The sequence below is a fragment of the Miscanthus floridulus genome, chromosome 12 (genome assembly GCF_019320115.1).
Source record: "Miscanthus floridulus cultivar M001 chromosome 12, ASM1932011v1, whole genome shotgun sequence".
In the NCBI taxonomy this organism is placed as follows: Eukaryota; Viridiplantae; Streptophyta; class Magnoliopsida; order Poales; family Poaceae; genus Miscanthus; species Miscanthus floridulus.
The window spans coordinates 81,669,093-81,675,124 of record NC_089591.1 but is presented as its reverse complement, the minus strand read 5'-3'; positions in this window follow the sequence as shown (position 1 = coordinate 81,675,124).

Here is a 6,032-nt window from a genome sequence, read left to right as displayed (position 1 = left end):
GCAAGTCACAGATTATTGTCCCGAGCACATACTTGGGTATGGGCGTAGGGAAGACTTGCTGCTCTCTTGTCGCCGATCTGGCTCTTTCCGGACCGACTAATGGGAAGAGGAGGTGGTGGAGGTCCTTACGCTGCACTGAGTCTGGGATTTAGAGGCGGGGGCTTGGAGTCCAAGTTTGGACGGGGACCTGGACACCCAGGACAGGAGAGTGGTGGGTTAGTCCTGCTTGTACCTAGGGTACAAGCGGGGCGTGTGTCTTCAGGGCACCCAGCTGGGCACATTGATTCGCGAATCGCCGGGTTATCCGGTACGGCTTGTCTGCGGTTTAGCACCGTAGTAAGAACTGGAAGTGGAAAAGGAGAAGGAACAGTATCAATTGCTCAACTCTTGCTTGAAAGTAGTACAGGTGCTTATATAGTTTGACTAGATAAAAACTTAATACGGCTGATGATAATAATATATCAATAAGGACTCACTATTAGTACTGCTTTTGGCTAAAAGAAAACCAGCAACCATAAAACCTAGCATATTCCTTGGAGTCGGGAAAGTATTCCCACTATCGGATAAGTCTTGCGAGTACATTGTGTACTTAGGGTTTATTTACCCCTGTTGCAGGTGATGCTTGAGGAGTACCTTGTGTGGAGGATTCTTCTGGTGGGCTCAGACGAAATCCTCATTATCTTATCGCTAGATGTTATCTTTTAATATTCCGCTGTTTATCATTCCGCACTCTGTATTTGGTATTGTAATAATGTACTTTTAAGAAACTCTAATGTATGAGATGGACTTGTGTTGTAACTTGTTTTCATTATTGGATCCTTGGAAAAAATGTGGATCTTTCAGGTTCTCCCTCGGGGTGTGCCCGACGGATACCGCTCGTTGTAGTTGCCTTCGGGGTGCTTAGTGTCTGGTGGAAGACGCACGCCTCCATAAGTATGCTATTTCGGGTGGTTCTGCCATATGAACCCACAGTTTTCTTCGGCCAACGAAGACTGCAATAAGTATGTCATGTAAGTTGTATAGAAGAGGAATATATTGAAGAAACAAATAGTAATAGCAATTACCTATGCTCGTGGGCATTTGAAGAAATGACGACCTCTATCTATTCCCTCGGTAAACATCTGTACTAGGCAGTCCTCACCATGCATACATTTTGGCCACTCTTCTTTCCGTTCATCGTATCCTCTCAGTGGTGCCTCTTTGGTAAAATCACTTTTACTCTCAACTGAGAACCTCTCATAAAGAGCTTCCTCAAAGAAATCTAGACCAAGAGAACCCTTCCACATAATGGTAGTTCTCTTCCCCTTTCCTCTCCCTCTAGATGACCCTCTAGATATTGGTACTATAACAAAAGAAAATACTAAGAAGTGCTATTCTTCCTTGTTGTGTGTGTGAATGAGAGGGAGTGAGGAGTTATTTATAGGTTGAGAGGAGGAATGGAGGCCTCTCAATATGCCATGTCAGCGATCCGTGTTTCTCTTCACCTTATCCTTTGGATCAAACAGTCATAAGATGTATGGTGGAGATGGTGTGGAGTTGTGCTTCCTTGCATTGTCTGAAAAGCCTAGATTCGTTCACTGTTACTGAAAAACCTAGATTTATCTGTAAAGTGTTTGTACGATACGATTGGACTATATATATTCTATTGAATTTACATTTAATCTGTGTACTATATTTGTTCATTTTTAGCAGTATAGTATAATTAATGATTCACAAAAAAAATACAAGAGTTTCCCTTATTTCAGGAGCATCCACAATTACAAACAAATATATCATTATATAATCCAAACATTTAATCTTCCAAAGAGCACGATACAACCACATCCAACATCACAATCAACATAACATGTCCAGTATAGTCCACAATATCTATACAGTCCCAAATAGTTATAGGAAAGTGACAACAAAATCCATAATAGTATATTCTAACATCTACCACAAACCCTCAATACATCCTAGTCTTACCATTACCCTTATGACCAAGAGCGCTGGTACCTAGAGTGTAAGGGTCAAGTGGACGGCGTCGCCTAGTGCATGAAGGTTGTGTAGGCTGAGTCGAGGGAGCGTCCTAGAGCTGAGAGGGGCTAAGCTCCTCGTGCCTCTGGTCCACGTCGTCGTCATCCTCGTCCTTGTCCTTGCCAATCAAGAACATACCATCAATGGAGAAGACGGAACGATAGTGCCTAAAGGCCTCGACACACTGAGGGAAGCACCCGAAAGCACAGAAGAATATCTGCCTCCCATCCTTCCATGCATTTGGTATTAATATGTACTCATAATGCATGTCTGGATTCACTGCTTTGATTGCATTGAAAAGTAATGGCAGCTGCTCATACCCATTCTCCCAGTCCCCATATATCACCTTCCACGCTCGCTGCTCAGCCCTCCAAGCTTTACCATAAGTTATCACATTACCTCCATACAACGCCTCAACGGTCCTGATAATTGTCCTAACCTTTATGTTGGGTTCTCCCTGCAATATTCCCATCAACCGCTTGGCAATGAGGGTAGATGTCAACTGCCGATGCCTCAGTGTCAGCACATGGTCAGCACAATTATGTGGCCCGACAACTTTTGTGATCTTCCACTTTCCGGTGACCTTTTGCTTCCTTGCACAAACCCTCCATGGGCAGCGTTCCTTATCACACACAACTATGTAACGGCACTCCACATATGAATGCAAGACCTTGTAAGGTCTCTTTCGTATCACTGCAAACGCCTGCAACCACCTCTTCAATGCAGGGAGGTCCTTGAATACCCTCCCATTCTCAATTACCATGTTAGGGCCAGCCTCAGGAGCTTCTAGGAGCTCATCATCATGTCCTTCTACACACGCCTGATCAGAATGAGAAAGATCGCTAAACTCATGAACTCTTATATCACGGCGGCCGGAAAAAGATACACCTCAATATCTCAACGTCACTCTCTGTCAACTATCCAACAGGGCGATCATCATCAGAATCAAGAGCCCTTGTCATCTCATATGGCTCCGAATCATTCATAATTTCAATAATATTGGAGCCACGGAATCCATCTACACAGAGCACTTACGCAGCAACAGGGGGCACATCCACATTGTCAGGAATGTCTCCTGCAACATAAATAGAGAAATGAGGAAAGAATGAAAGAAATAGATGTAAGGAATGGGTAAGCTCCCAATAACCTTGCGGATAAGACACTTACTCGGATAATTCTGTGTCAAAGGGATCTTATGAGGAGGATCTATCACAACAACATGAGTCTGACAAGCATCTCCAACTACCTCATTAGGGGCAGATTGAGCATCAGGAACCGTAGGTGCAACCTCCACATCTAGGTTCTGGGACGGAAGGGTCGAAGTGTGCCTGTTGACCCATTAGTGGGGAAAACCCATGAGGGATGGGATCAACTAACACCCGACGCACAACCATGTCCAAACATTGAAGCTGGCTCTTTATAGCCGATCTCACATAGTTCTCTCACTGATCTACATATCCAATTAGGATCATTTGCCTAAGGATGTTGGGAGGAGAACCTAGATGCAGCACACCCTCAACTGCAATGCCATCATCATCATCACCAAGGCAATGCAGCTTCTCCCGAGCCCTTGCAACCATCTCACTAAACGATGGCTTCTCATTGAATAGCACAGACATGCTTTGCATGTCAACAAACCCAACATATCCATAGCGATCGTTTTCAACGGTGCCTCCATGATATATGGTCACTAGGTTGTTCATCTATTTCAAACACGTAACGAATGTAACGAAATACATGCCCTTTAGTCCAAATTAGACGATAGATATTACCTAACAAGTACTTTCTAACTACAAGCTAAGTAAATAAGATAATAGCTACGTGTATATATATATATATAGTGTACTCACTAAATAGCTAGATCCTATTTAGTTAACTAAATATATAACTACCTATCTAAGTAGCTATCTAACTATATCTATGTACCTATATATCTATGTTTCTATCTATCTACATATCTATCTCACTAGATCACTAACTAAATCAACTACCAGAGTCATCACATTAACTAGTAAATAACAAATGTCAAAACTACTACACTACAATCAAAGCTAACTAAGTACGTACATTGCAAATTCATAATTTTTACCTGTCCGACGATGGGTCGCGGACGTCGACGGAGTCGCAGCGGACGCCGGACGTGGATGAGGCCGATGAGCCGGGCCGCCGGGGCACGACCGGATGCTGCAGGTGCCGGGGCCGGCGGTGGCGCGCGGCGGGCGCGGGATGCCCGGCGCTCCACGCGGCGAGGCTGGGCGTGGGCGCAGCACGGCCACGATACGATCACGGCATGGCGGGCATGGTGCCGGCGCGGCGCGGCGTGGGCAAGGCGGCCGCGGGCGCGGGCGGCACGGCACGGCGGGTGGGCGTGGGCGGCACGGCACGGCGGGTGGGCGTGGGCGGCACGGCGCGAGCGCGGGGACCGGCACGGGCGAGGGCTCGGTGGTCGCCGCGGCCGCGGGGAAGGGCGCGGGCGAGGCAGCCGGGGGCGGGAGAGGGCGCGGGCGGCGGCGGCGGTGCGAGAGAGAGGGAGAGGAAGAGAAAAAGGATTGTGGCACATACGTAAGACAGGTTCGGCGCCAGTAGCCACGGCGCCGAGCTCGGCGCCAAGAACTACAGCGCCGAGCTGCCTGCCAAGTCACCGCCGCGTCAGCGTCGAGCCCAAGAGCTCAGCGCCATTGTTGCTGGGGTCCATATTTTAAAATCATATCTCTAGGGGCATATTTGTGAATTTTTTTCAAAAAAAAAAGACTAAAAGATAAAAAAAAAATGTGCGTGCGAGTGCGAACAACAAACGGGGCGTGTGCGGTAGTTGCAACTGGATCGTCATCGCTCAAATCCTTCGTGCAGACGAGACGACGACCGCGAGTGGGTTGGGACTCGGGGTTAGGAGTTGGAAGGCTCCACGCCTCTCGCGAGTCAAAGCGAGCTGACGCTTGACAGCTAAGCTACCCAGCTTTGGGCAGCCGAAAGTGCTGCCGTTTTCGCTTCTTGTCCAGTTGCCCTACGCCACAGCCCAGCCCATCGAATGAATGGAATGGGGCACATCGATGATCGATCCATCACCGCTAACTGGCGCACTCAAGACCGCCACCGGCACGAGCACGACGTCTGTTGCCTTGCCGGGGAACCATACGCGTCCTGTGTTGAGTACTACCTACGCACGCACCCTTGCGATGAGAATACTATGCGATGCGATGCATGAACACGAAGAACACGACAGGAATCGCACGCCAATGTCGCAGAGTAAACCCAGCAACTCTGTACGTTCGAGAAGAGGTTTCCAGTGATGTCATACAGTAACCGATTACGACGGTTAGAAATCTGCTGCCTGCAGCTGCAGGTAACACAGGACCATCTAGGAAGAACTGAAGAAGTCGAGATCCTGTGGTTTGGTTCACTACTGGACACATGGGCGCAGTCGCAGAGCAGGAGCAGCCGTGCAGACAGCAGGGTGGCTGGCTAGGCACTGGCCATTGGCCAGCAGGCGGTGGGCGGCGGCCATGGCCCGGCACTGGCATCCCACAGGTGGACGAACGAAACGAAACACGCCGCAGCCGACGGCGACAGCGACAGCGCTTCGTCAGTCCCCGCCTTCGCTTTCGCGGGGCCCTGCCTGCGAGGAAAAGCCACCGACCAGGGCCCGCTCGCCGCGTCTTTTCTCCCGCCAACCGTCTCCCTCTCTCCACGCGCGCGGGGCCCACCGCCGGTCCCTGTTAACGCCGACGCGAACGCGAACGCGATCGGCCCCCGTCTCTCTCCGTCCGTCCGTCCGGTCCGGCGCCATAGGCCGTTCACGCCGCCGCCGCCACGCGGGCCGCCGGCGCACGTCGTCGTGCCGTGCGTGACCGGTCCATCTCGATCCCGTGCCGCCCTCGCGCTCTGGGCTGGCCTCGCTACTCGCGCCCTTCCGTCACCGTTGCCTTGCGCGATGGAGCTGGCCGCCAATGCCAATGGCGGCGCAAGGAGCCAAGTCGCCGTGCCTCGGCGCACGCATCTACTAGGTAGCGAAAGAG